This window comes from Bos mutus, chromosome 4 (assembly GCF_027580195.1).
Source record: "Bos mutus isolate GX-2022 chromosome 4, NWIPB_WYAK_1.1, whole genome shotgun sequence".
Classification (NCBI taxonomy): Eukaryota; Metazoa; Chordata; class Mammalia; order Artiodactyla; family Bovidae; genus Bos; species Bos mutus.
Window position 1 is genome coordinate 104,779,268 of NC_091620.1, and position 14,046 is coordinate 104,793,313.

Here is a 14,046-nt window from a genome sequence, read left to right on the forward strand (position 1 = left end):
GGGAATAATGAGATTTCTAGAGTCAACAAGCGGAGAAGGCAATGGCACCCCAATCCAGTACTCTTGCCTGGAAAATCCTATGGACGGAGGAGCCTGGTAGGCTGCAGTCCATGGGGTCGCTGAGGGTCAGACACGACTGCGCAACTTCACTTTCACTTTTCACTCTCATGCATTGGAGGAGGAAATGGCAACCCACTCCGGTGTTCTGGCCTGGAGAATCCCAGGGACGGGGGAGCCTGGTGGGCTGCCGTCTGTGGGGTCGCACAGAGTCGGACACGACTGAAGTGACTTAGCAGTAGCAGCAGAGTCAACAAGACTCCATAAGGTTTTGAGATGGTTATGAACACTGCTGAGTTTCAAGAATGTTTATGGAGAAAGTGCACTCAGAAGCAGTCCAGGTCCTATTTTAAAGGCAAGACACAGGCTTAAACTAGAGATGTAACTAGTCAGGGAGGAAATACACGGCATCTGTGCTGCCACCCACTCCCTCTGTGGCCAAAGGGAACATTGACAACTAATCATGACTCCTGTGCCAAGCCCAGACAGCCTTCAAATCCCTCTCAGCAGGCCAATGCAATCCTAGATTAGACTGCAGATATTCCTTGCTGGAGAAGAACCCGATACTGGGAAAGGTTGAAGGCAAAAGGAGAAGAGGGCGGCAGAGGATGAGATGATTAGAAAGCATCACTGATTCCATGGACACTGAGCAAACTCCAGGAGATAGTGGAGGACAGGGAAGCCTGGCATGCTGCAGTCCATGGGGTTGCAAGGAATCGGACATGACTTAGCTGCTGTACAACAGTTCCTGAAGATGTCTGTGGGTCAGTTTCGAACTCAACACAAAATCCCATTGGGCAAGGGATGCAAACAGGTGACAGAACTGAAAGAAGCAGTGGGGTGGAACTTGCAGGCTGTCCCGTGGAGGCCCATGCTGAGCAGGGCAGCAGGCATTCAACTTGAATTGTTACCCGGCAGGAATCTGGGACCCGTGTCACCAAATTTTTCAAGGGTAAATAGAAATCCAATTTTTACTTGGAATCTCTTGATTTTTACATGTTGGATCCAAAAAGAGGGGTGGGGGGAAATGACTGCTATATGGGCCAAACCAAATACCTCTGCAGAAAAAAAAAAAAAAAAAAAAAGATTAAAATACACCTATGGGCTGGTATAGCTTCCAGGCCTAGACAAACAAGATTCCAGTTCGCTCTTATCTTGCCTGAATTACCTTACTACCATCCGCAGCTTAAAAACAAAAGAAAACCATCTCACAGGGGCTTGAAGAGGGCATGTGACAAATTGTAGAAAATTATAGCCAGCACTTTGTGGTTGCTGGGCTCCCCCGGGTTACACACCAGCAGAGTCCTGAAAAAACAGGCAAACTTCAAAGATTAAAGTTTCCACGGCAGTGGAGGGGACCTTTCCACCAGCTTGCTTTTGTTCGGATCCTCCCCCACCCCAACCCCTTTTTGTCAATCACGAAGCCGTTGTCTCAAAGCTCAGATTCTGATATTGTCAGAGGGTGACGGCAATGTCAGAGGCGTCTGCTCTTGGCTTATTTCAGTGTTTCAGCCCTCTCCCTCTTGGGCTCCCTTTGGGCTGTTTACATACAATTTCCTTCTGGGTGGAACTTTGTTTTTCCTTTCCTTCTTTTGAGGCTGTTGTTTTTTCTTAAAATAGGAGGTCATTTCAGGCAGAAATGTGTTTTCGTCTCCTTGCTTCCTCTATGGCTGGGACTGGGGCCCTTTTGGAAAGAAGGAAATTTCCACTTTGTTTACAAGGAGGGACTGGTTTTCTTTGGATATCATTAATTTGCTGGGTAGGGAGTTTGGAGTTCCTAGGACTATCTAAGGAGATCAGGAAAGTTATTTTAAAGGCATTCTTTGTTGTTGTTGTTGTTGTTTTTTTAATGTTATAAACTCTGCTCTTATTCTTTTTCTCAAACCAGTTCACATTTTTCCAATGAATCTGAACCTCCCATATGTCTGTCCCTGCAGTTCAGCTCTTTACATTGTCTTCCCAAGATCTTTCAGCTTCGGTTGTCAATCTGGATAATTTGACCAACATTCTGGACCAATTCCAGCATGAGTCATAGTTTTTATACTCTGGGCTGGAAAAGTAATTTTCCCTTTCCCTTTAAAATGCAGCCATGACCCATTACTGTTACTGGAAAAGACAGACTTCATCATGCATACCTTTCTTCACCCCATCCTCGCATCTCCACAGGCTACATCTGTCAAGCAATCCATCACTCGCATCAAATAATGTCAGTATGCAGCCAGGTGGGTGTAGACTCTTCTAGGCACCATTGAGAGTTTTACCCTGGGCCTCTGGAAGAATACATTCTAAGACAGAGCATTAATTGGGAAAAAAAAAAAAAAAAAAAACACTTTACAAGCATCCTAAAGCCAAACAGAATAAAATTGCTCTAGGTGAGTCTTGTGATGACTTCCGTAGATTTGAGGCAAAAGAAGTATTAATTTTAAAATGATTTCTTCAAGCCCACTCCCAATATGTGATTTATTTAAAGGGCAATATTCACTAACGTGTAATGTCCAAAAACCTCAGTTAGATGGAGTCCAGCTATCAGATCTCAATTTTGACTTTTCTATACCACTCCATTTTGTAAATGCTTTGTTTATTCTAACCCAGGGAATACAGGGAAAGAATGAAAAATAGGAGAGATGATAAGAAGGATTGAGATCAGGAAATGTGTGACCAAAGCAGGTAAGCATGGAGGTCAGTCGTGTCCAACTCTGCACCACCCTGGACGGTAAACCTCCAGGCTCCTCTGTCCATAGCATTTTCCAGGCAAGAATACTGGAGCGGGTTTCCATTTCCTCCTCCTAGTGACCATCCCATTGGGATCATGGATTTGAAGTCAGGGAGATGTGGGATAGTTCCTCAGCCACACTGGTACTAATTGAGTGGCCTCAGGCAAGTTACTCATTATGTCTATTTAATGTTCTCATCTGTAAAACACAGATAATAATAGTACCTGCTTCACAAAGTTTTTGATTAGTATACTAAAGACATAGTTAAGTGCTCATCACCACCAACACAGAGATAATTCTAACCTTTATAGGGCACTTACTAGTAAGCTTCCTACTTGAAGAACTCTATGAAGTAGGTATGATTATTATTATCCTAAGTTTACAGATGAGAAAATTAGGGACCCAGAGAAGCTAAGTAACTAATCCAGGGACACAGAGCAACTAAGTAACCAAACAGGATTCCAGCCCAAGTGAACTGGCATTGAGCCTAAGCCGTTAACCACTGTGTAGTTTTATTATGAACATCTTTTTAATGTGTAATGAGTCTTCATTATTCTGAGTGATGCTCTAAGGTTATTTCTTCCTTAATTCAACTTCTTATGTTGCCTATGGCTATATATATAGTGTTGTACACTGAACAGAGCTGTTCAAAATATCAATTCTGTTTGCCATAATATATATATATATACACACACACACACACATATATATCCCTCTCTCCCAACATTTCTCTCTGTCTCTCTCTCTCTCTCTCTCTCACACACCTATTTGGTTATCTTCACTGGACTCTACTTCCTAAATCAGAGGAGTAAATCATGTATTCCAGAAATATTGTCTACAGTATAAACAAAGAAAGGGGTTTCTAATGCATTTTAGCTCTTTAGTTAATCAAAAATAAGTTATGTAAAACTTCTCGTTCCTCAGCATTCTGGTTAACTGAGATTTTTCTGTACGAAATACACATGTTTGAAATTACAGCATCAAATAGCTTCAATTCCAAAAAGGTACAAACTGCTCTAATTTCTAGTTTCTAAAGAAGTGAACATTTTAAAGTAAATTGTTGGTGGAAGTCCAATTTTCATTGTTCTGAGAAATGAAATTTGAAGAATTGGAGAGAGTATGACATCAGAAACAGAAATATGAAACAAGGCCAGAAGTTTGTCACAGTAACATATTCTAATAATCAAGATATTAAACATCACACAATGTATTTGCCTATTGATAACAATATGCTGTCCTCGAATAGAGCTTACATTTTATTTTACATTGTACTTTACATGTGTGACTTCCATGTGATAAGAGAGTAGAAATAGTACCAATTCATTTTGTGCAGGAGCAAACTGAGGCTCGGAGATCCAATGTCTTGACCTCGGTCACACAGCTGGCTCCTTGCAGAGCCAAGACTTATCGTTTCCTGCTATTTCTGCTAAATCACAATTCCCACTGGCACTTTTGCTGAACTTAGTTTGTCAGTTTATACTAAGACCAAGATGGCTGTTCCCCAAGGTTTGGGAACCAGGAATGATTTCTGTGGGGTAAAGTCCAGAAAAAGAGGTGGTAATACATATGGGTACAGCACTCCCAGACTAGCTCAGAAGGCGCAAGGCAGTGCTGGAAGAAAGGAGGCCTCTGGCAGGAGAGGGGGACATTACAAAGGGCAAGTGTCCCAATTCTCCTGTGTCTGGCTCTGCTCTTCCCACATTTTATTTTGTTTTAAATCTCCTGGCTCGCCAGTCAGACTGCAGGGACTGAACCCCAGCTCCACTGTTCACTAACCTCTTTCAGCCTCATTTCTTTGTTGGTAGAATAGGATCCATATAGCACTGATTTTGTGGGGCTGGTGTGGGAATTCAGCAAGAGAACTTATGTAAAAGGGTTAGCTTTGTAACTGGTAAGTGGTGAGTATTTAGTGAATACCAGTGATTATCATCATGATGATTTCATGCAGAGATCTAAGAGGAGAAGTTGGGGTTTGAACCTAGTCAACCAGACTTCAAAGACTATTTTCTTAACTACAATCCTATGCCACCTCTGTGCTTGCTCTGTCCTGCCATCTAGAAAGCACTTTTCCTGTATACACAGGTCATGGCTCCTTTCCTCTCTCCATTCAGCCTGTGTGCATGCGTACTAAGTCACTTCAGTCATGTCTGACTCTTTGTGACCCTTATAGACTGGTGTCCACCAGGCTTCTCTATCCATGGGATTCTCTCGGCAAGAATACTAGAGTGGGTTGCCATGCCCTACTCCAGGGCATCTTCCCAACCCAGGGATCAAACCCACTTCTCTTATTTCTCCTGCATTGGCAGGTGGGTTCTTTACCACTAGCACCACCTGGGAATCACCCCTCCATTCAGACCCCTGCTCAAGTGTCACTTCCTCTGAATGACTTTTCCTGGCTCTTTGATCTAAAACAGTACTCCTTGTGACTCTCTATGCCTTTAATCCACTTCATTTTTTATTGCACTCATAGCAACCTGTTACAATATTGAATATTTGATTTTTCATAGACTGCTCTATCCACCATTAGAAAGCAAGCTCCATGAAGGTAAGGAGCTTGGTCTGGCTCACATCTGTAGCCTTATTGCCCAGAACAGGTCCTATTTTTTGTTGCATACATGTATGAATTAATACGGAAAACATTTGCTAGCAGCAGCAGCTAACATATTGAAATGCTGTCAACAAAGGAACCAAAATATGGATAAGATCTAGTTTGTACTCTTAAGGCACTTGCACTCCAGTTGAGAAGGGGCTCCAGAAAAGTGGGCAGAAACATGCCTTGCCACTATAAGAGGACATGCCAAGCCTAAGGGAGCAGTACCAGACCCCTGGGTCCTCCTACCCTGAGCTTTCTCTTCCTCCTAAGGTGCTGACTTCTCCACCAAGTCAGTCTGACAGTCTAACCTCCCCAAATGAAATGTTCTGGAAGCAAATTTCATAAAATCAAATGACATAATGTCAGAAAGCCATGTCAAGAGCATGTAAGTGCTCAACTCTACTATCTCTATGAAATCAGACAGATCATTCTCTTGGGGGTAACATTCCCCAGAGGGTTGCAGATAAAGTACACTGTTCAGTTCAGTCCCTCAGTCGTGTCCAACTCTTTGTGACCCCGTGGACTGCAGCACACCAGGCCTCCCTGTCCATCATCAACTCCTAGAATTTACTCAAACTCATGTCCATTGAGTTGGTGATGCCATCCAACCGTCTCATCCTCTGTCATCCCCTTCTCCTCCCACCTTCAATCTTTGCCAGCATCAGGGTCTTTTCCAATGAGTCAGTTCTTCGCGTCAGGTGGCCAAAGCACACTTCTTCCCCGTCTAATCTACTCCCAAGCGTAAACTGGGGAAGTAGATGCTTTACAGTTACTACAAGTCTTGAGAGAATGAAAAGCAGAATAGAAACTCAGCCTCATTCAGCCCAAACTACTGGACTGTGTCTCCCGTGTGTGAGTCATTAATCAATCCCATTAAGTTATAATCCTTTGCCAAGCTAAAAAAACACAACCCAAACAGTAGCAAACATTTCCTCCCCTTGCCACTTACCCCTCAATAGGAAGAGCAGCCTTCTAAAAACTTCAGTCTTCCTGAGATTAGCAGGTCTGCAAAATGTCTATAGGATTTGTCCGGGGAGAAAATGTGCCAGATTCGATGAAGTAAGAGAACAGTGCTTGATTCTGACCACACACACTCAAAACTATTCCCATAGCCCAGATAAAGCAACACAGAGCTACATGGGATGACATGACTAAAATAAAACAAATTATTTAAAGCATGATTTCCCCCACTGAGTGGTATTGTTAGCCGTCCCATGGTGGGTAAACTGTTAGCTAACAGAGAACAGACCTTGGGCTCTTGAATAGTAAATCCTTTTATATGACAAATGACATCATGTTGATGGATGGTGACCACAGGAAAACGGCATGATATAATGGAGGAGTACACTGTGCTTCATCAGAGAGGCTCACCTTGATCAGATGCGATGGACCGAAGGGATAAACAGTCACTGGCACAGTCAAATCCACACTCCGAAGCAACGGCATAGCAGGGGTCCAATGCGGTTTATATAAAGGGCAACACGATGGAACATAATTGGTCAAGGGTCTGGTACATGCAACATTATGGGTTAAGGGTTAAAGAGAGAAAGATGCACACAACACATGCCTGCTGTTAAGGAACAGGAAAGTACTAACTTAAAACCTTTTTAAATTTGGTTCTTATAAAAATCTAGTCCGGTAAACAGCAGTTCCATAAGCACCATTTTACAGATAATGAAGCTAAGGCTCAAAGTGACAAGTGATACAAAGGAAACTATTAGCAAGGTGAAAAGGCAGCCTTCAGAATGGGAGAAAATAATAGCAAATGAAGCAACTGACAAACAACTAATCTCAAAAATATACAAGCAACTCCTACAGCTCAATTCCAGAAAAATAAATGACCCAATCAAAAAATGGGCCAAAGAACTAAACAGACATTTCTCCAAAGAAGACATACAGATGGCTAACAAACACATGAAAAGATGCTCAACATCACTCATTATCAGAGAAATGCAAATCAAAACCACTATGAGGTACCATTTCATGCCAGTCAGAATGGCTGCGATCCAAAAGTCTACAAGCAATAAATGCTGGAGAGGGTGTGGAGAAAAGGGAACCCTCTTACACTGTTGGTGGGAATGCAAACTAGTACAGCCACTATGGAGAACAGTGTGGAGATTCCTTAAAAAACTGGAAATAGAACTGCCTTATGATCCAGCAATCCCACTGCTGGGCATATACACTGAGGAAACCAGAAGGGAAAGAGACACATGTACCCCAATATTCATCGCAGCACTGTTTACAATAGCCAGGACATGGAAGCAACCTAGATGTCCATCAGCAGATGAATGGATAAGAAAGCAGTGGTACGTATACACAATGGAGTATTACTCAGCCATTAAAAAGAATACATTTGAATCAGTTCTAATGAGGTGGATGAAACTGGAGCCTATTATACAGAGTGAAGTAAGCCAGAAAGAAAAATACCAATACAGTATACTAACGCATATATATGGGATTTAGAAAGATGGTAACAATAACCCTGTATATGAGACAGCAAAAGAGACACTGATGTATAGATCAGTCTTATGGACTCTGTGGGAGAGGCAGAGGGTGGGGAGATTTGGGAGACTGGCATTGAAACATGTATAATATCATGTATGAAATGAGTTGCCAGTCCAGGTTCGATGCACGATACTGGATGCTTGGGGCTGGTGCACTGGGACGACCCAGAGGGAGGGTATGGGGAGGGAGGAGGGAGGAGGGTTCAGGATGGGGAACACAGGTATACCTGTGGCAGATTCATTTCGATATTTGGCAAAACTAATACAATATTGTAAAGTTTAAAAAAAAAAAAAAAAAAAGTAACAAGTGATGAGATCAAGTCTTAACCTGGGTGAGGTCTGGAGCTGGGGCTTCACTGAGCCTTTGCCTCTTACCACTAAATCACCCTGTATCTGGCTCCATCTTGAGACAATGAGAGAAAAGGACCTAATCCTGAGGTATGTTAAAATCTGACGACTCTCAACTTTTGACCACTTTAATACATCATTGAAAACATTAATAACTTTCCTTCCTAAAACTGTGAAATGCTCCCATGATTAACATAGCCAGGCGATCTCAGAACAGAAGTTCTACTCCCATTCACAGTGCAGTTCAGAATCCAAGGACAGCAGTCTGGATCCAAGGTACCAGGGAGATCAGAGGGCCCTGGAATTCCAGTCCTGCCCTGGACTCGATCCTAAACCATCATGAGTGGCCCAGAATTAGCACGTTTACTCTCTGTGGTTCATAGTTGCTCGCTTTTCACCTCCTTTTCCTAGGTTCCTTTCAGTGAGCTTTCATTGCATTTTTGGTTCCAATGCCATTCCCTGACGTCTTTGATCACAGAAGGTGGTGTGCCTCTATCATTGTGACCATAATGGCACTTTTATCTTTTCCTCTATTTCTAGTGAAATAATGTTTTCTACTCTATATATAACTGTATTTATGTATATTTTTATGTCACCTTTGAATGTAAAAGCCCTTAAAGACAGTACCTGTAATTGAATATTATGTCTTTAACTAATCAGCACAGAGTCTTGAATTTCACAAGTATCCAGTTTGTTCAAAAAGGCAATGAAACTGTCTCTGGTTTCCACTCACCCTGATATCTTCTTCTAAGGACTTCTGCTTGACTTGGGTCCAATCTTATCTATAAAAGTTTTTGTTGCTTTTTTTAACTAGTTTCCCTTTTTATTTCTCCAGTTCCATGATATTTGTTTAAGGATTTCTTGAGCCCATCTTACAGGACAAGTTTATAAAATTTTCAGTTCTCTCAAAAATATTACTGACAATTCAATCAAAGCAGGGTCATCATGAGTAAAGGAAAATTGCCTCTCAGCATCTGAAGCAGAGGTACTCTCCCCAGAGCCTTGAAATGCCCCAGGAAGCACAAGTTCTAGATTTCCCTCAGTCCTGAATCTCTGGATCTGCTGGCGAATTAGGAATTCCTGGCAACAAAAACAGAGATGGAGGTAGGGAGAGATAATAGGTCATATAATTAAATTTTCTCATTTTATATATGAAAAATGGAAGCCCCAAATGGTCATGTAATTTGTCCAAATTTACCCAGCTCCTTAACGAAAGGCCTAGGACTAAAACCCAGTTACCCTGCCCACTGGTCCTCTGGGTTTTTGTTTCTCGTCTGTGTATGTGTGCTTATTTGCTCAGTCGTATCCGATTCTTCCGTATCTGTGACCCTGTGGACTGTAGCCTGCCAGGATCCTCTGCCCATGGGATTTCCCAGGCAAGAATACTGGTGTGGGTTGCCATTTTCTCCTTCAGGGGATTTTCCCAACCCAGGGACTGAGCCCCAGTCTCCTGCATTGACAGGTGGATTCTTTATCTTGGTGCCACTTGGGAAGCCTCATCTTTTTTTTTTTTTTTTTTTTGTCTACCATCTCAAACTTAGTCCTACTAATATTTTAGTTCCTGTTTTTATTGGATTGGCTTGGTTCCTTGAATCGTCCTCCTGTTCTCATGCCTGTCCATTGCATTAGGCCACTGAACTAGTAGCCCCAAGTCCTCATGGCTCCAGGAGGTTCCACCAAGTGCGAGGGCACTCCTCTCACTCCTTGGGGCACTCATTTTCCCTACTTAGACAGGAGATCTTTGTTTTACAGCTGTCAGCCTGGAGTCCTACAATAACTAGCAGAGATAATAGACCATGCCTAGACTTACATTGCTCAGGAATTAACTAATCTACAATCTGTGTGTCAGATGACATTACACTCATTTTAGCATACCTTGATTTAAGAATCAGATAGTTTTTATCAGAGTCCTATCAATAACCTCAGATATGCAGATGACACCACCCTTATGGCAGAAAGTGAAGAGGAACTCAAAAGCCTCTTGATGAAAGTGAAAGTGGAGAGTGAAAAAGTTAGGCTTAAAGCTTAACATTCAGAAAACGAAGATCATGGCATTCAGTCCCATCACTTCATGGGAAATAGATGGGGAAACAGTGGAAACAGTGTCAGACTTTATTTTTTTGGGCTCCAAAATCACTGCAGATGGTGACTGCAGCCATGAAATTAAAAGACGCTTACTCCTTGGAAGGAAAGTTATGTCCAACCTAGATAGCATATTCAAAAGCAGAGACATTACTTTGCCAACAAAGGTCCATCTAGTCAAGGCTATGGTTTTTCCAGTGGTCATGTATGGATGTGAGAGTTGGACTGTGAAGAAGGCTGAGTGCCGAAGAATTGATGCTTTTGAACTGTGGTGTTGGAGAAGACTCTTGAGAGTCCCTTGGACTGCAAGGAGATCCAGCCAGTCCATTCTGAAGGAGATCAGCCCTGGGATTTCTTTGGAGGGAATGATGCTGAAGCTGAAACTCCAGTACTTTGGCCACCTCATGCGAAGAGTTGACTCATTGGAAAAGACTCTGATGCTGGGAGGGATTGGGGGCAGGAGGAGAAGGGGACGACAGAGGATGAGATGGCTGGATGGCATCACTGACTCGATGGACGTGAGTCTGAGTGAACTCTGGGAGTTGGTGATGGACAGGGAGGCCTGGCATGCTGCAATTCAAGGGGTCGCAAAGAGTCAGACACGACTGAGTGACTGAACTGACTGACTGATGGTAATAGATGGTTCTATTACCATCTTAGTTACCTCATTTTTCTATTCCTACTTTCTATTTTTTAATAGAAATATGTTTTCCTCATACTTTATTTGTTCATTTTGAGATGTGATTATTGTGTAGAATATTACTTAATGTAAAAAGAATAAATTGATCAAATTTAATATATTAGAGCAAGCTCTAGTTGAAAGAGCCCTAGATCTGAAATCAGAAAGCTGGCGTGAAAACCCAGCCTCTCCCTAGCTCTGTGACTTTTGCCAACGGCTGAGCCTCTCTGAACCTCATTGTGTACATTTGAAGAATGGAGCGAATGAGCCTGTAACACGGAGTCTAGTGGGGCTGAGTGAGAAGTCATTCAACGGGTCCAGTGTGGTGCCTATTGTGGTACATAGGCTCTCACGACACTTTGACTGAATCTGAAACTGCAGGATTTTCAAGAACATAAGAGCAATTTATCACAGTTTTTCACTGTTGCTCTGGTTTCTCTCTTTAGCACTTTCCATAGCATGTTTCAGAAATGCCAAATTAATTTTTTTAATATTTTTAATTAGTGTATTTTTTATTGAAGGATAATTGCTTTACAGGATTTTATTGTTTTCTGTCAAACCTCAACATGAATCAGCTGTAGGTATATATATATATCCCCTCCCTTTTGAAACCCCCTCCCATCTCCCTCCCCATCCCACCCCTCTAGGTTGATACAGAGCCCCTGCTTGAGTTTGCTGAGCCATACAGCAAATTCCTGGTGGCCATCTATTTTACAGATGGTAATGTAAGTTTCCATGTTACTCTCTCCATACATCTCACCCTCTCCTCCCCTCTCCCCACGTGCCTAAGTCTATTCTCTATGTCTGTTTCTCCACTGTTACCCTGTGAATAAATTCTTCAGTACCATTTTGGTAGATTCCATATATATGTTTTAGAATATGAAATTTATCTTTCTCTTTCTGACTTATTTCACTTAGTATGATAGGTTCTAGGTTCATCTACTTCATTAGAACTGACTCAAATGCATTTCATTTTATGGCTAAGTAGTATTCCATTGTGTGTATGTACCACTTCTTTATCCATTCATCTGTTGAGGGACATCTAGGTTGCTTCCTCGTTCTACCTATTGTAAATAGTGCTGCAATGAACAATGGGATACATGTGTCTTTTTCAATTTTGGTTTCCTCAGGGTATATGCCTAGGAGTGGGATTGCTGGATCATATGGTGGCTTTATTCCTAGGTTTTTAAGGAATCTCCATACCATCTTCCATAGTGGCTGATCAATTTACATTCCCACCATCAGTGCAAGAGTGTTCCCTTTTCTCCGCACCCTCTCCAGCATTATTGTTTATAAACGTTTTGATGATGACCATTCTGACTGGTGTGAGGTGATAACTCATTGTAATTTTGATTTGCATAGAAATGCCAAATTAATTTTTAAAAATCAAAATGAAATGGAAAGATACCATGGTTCATGTCACTGAACAACTTATTACATGTGTATTTCTTAAGAGCTTAATAAACAAACATATTTATTCAAGAGAAATAGATTAAATAGTTGTTAAACTTGGGCAATATTGCACTTGTGAGGGCAGAAGTAGATGTTTGCACATCATTCAGAGAAAAACATGAAACAGCATGAACACAAAATCCTTCAATGTGTATCAGAAAATAAAAAAATCTATACTAAATTGAATGTTGAAGAGGTCCTGGATTATTATTCTTTTTTATGGAGATCAAAATGGTACTCTGAACAATCATTGTTTAGATGGAATAAAAAGCAACATTTATGTTTTTATATTATCCATTATGTTAAAACATTATGTTTTAATATTATCCAAAATACTATTAAAGATAATGTTATCCGCAAGTAAATGACCACAAATCCACCGATGTTATTACAATTTGCTTTTGCTTATACATAGATTTCAGATAACATGCAGTCATATTTTGAATTCCACTAACTCTCCCTTACATTATATTATAAATATTTCTCATTTATTTAAATGATTGCATATTATAGTTCATCGTGCTACTGAGTCTAAATTTAAGTGAAGTCAAAGTGTTAGTTGCTCAGTTGTGTCCAACTCTTTCGACCTTATGGACTATAGCTCTCCAGGCTCCTCTGTCCATGGGATTTTCCAGGCAAGAATACGGGAGTGGGTTGTCATTCCCTTCTCCAGGGGATCTTTGCAACCTGGGGATTGAACCCGGGTCTCCTGCAATGCAGGCGGATTCTTTACTGCTTGAACTCTTCTCTTAATCCTAGATATTTATTTGGAAGTTAAACTACATTGGGTGATTAAGAGATTTTTATGTAGTTCTTACAGTTTTCACGCCAGAATCCCTTGGCATTCCCAGTCCCAATGGCCATTTTAGTTACATGGAGTATGATAAGGATGCAGAAAACAAAAGAGATGCAGAAGATAAGCCACTAAAACTAGTGTTACTGGAGGGGGTGGGGACAGTGAAGAGCAGTAGAGGCACCAAACCAAACCCAAAGCACATTCTTCTAACGTGTGTCTTCAGGTACTGGACTAAATGATTATTTGGTTCCCTTGTGGGGACGTATTTCGCCGGTCACTTTTTCTAAGTCTGTATTCCTGTTGGCCAGGTAGAGAGAGACGAAAAACAAGGGTAGAGAAGAATTCAGGGCATATTTTAATGTGTGTCTATATGCATTGGTTTATGTCCCTTCTTGTAAAAAGATTTAAGGCAGCTCAGTTAGAGGATTTTCTAAAGGACTTAAGGTCTTTAATAATGCAGTTTTCCCCGGTTTTTTTTTTTTTTCCCCTCCTATTCCTAGAGCATTTCTATCACTAATAGAAGCTGAATTATACTTTTTAGAGTCTTACCTCATATTACCAGTACATAATATTTTTATTCCTTTATATATTACCCTCAGTTGGACATGAGAGTCAGTTGGATGTGAACAGTTTCATATCAGCATTCAGAAGTTATTACAAATGGTCTACATTTGTTTTTGTTATTAATATATCTCTTGTGTAATTACAACCTGGGTGGACTATTATTTGTTTAAACTTCTGAGGTCACAGAGCAGTCTTTTTTGGTTTATATCTGTGCTAATCAGCCAAAAAGCAGTAGGTTAGGTTATATATATATATAA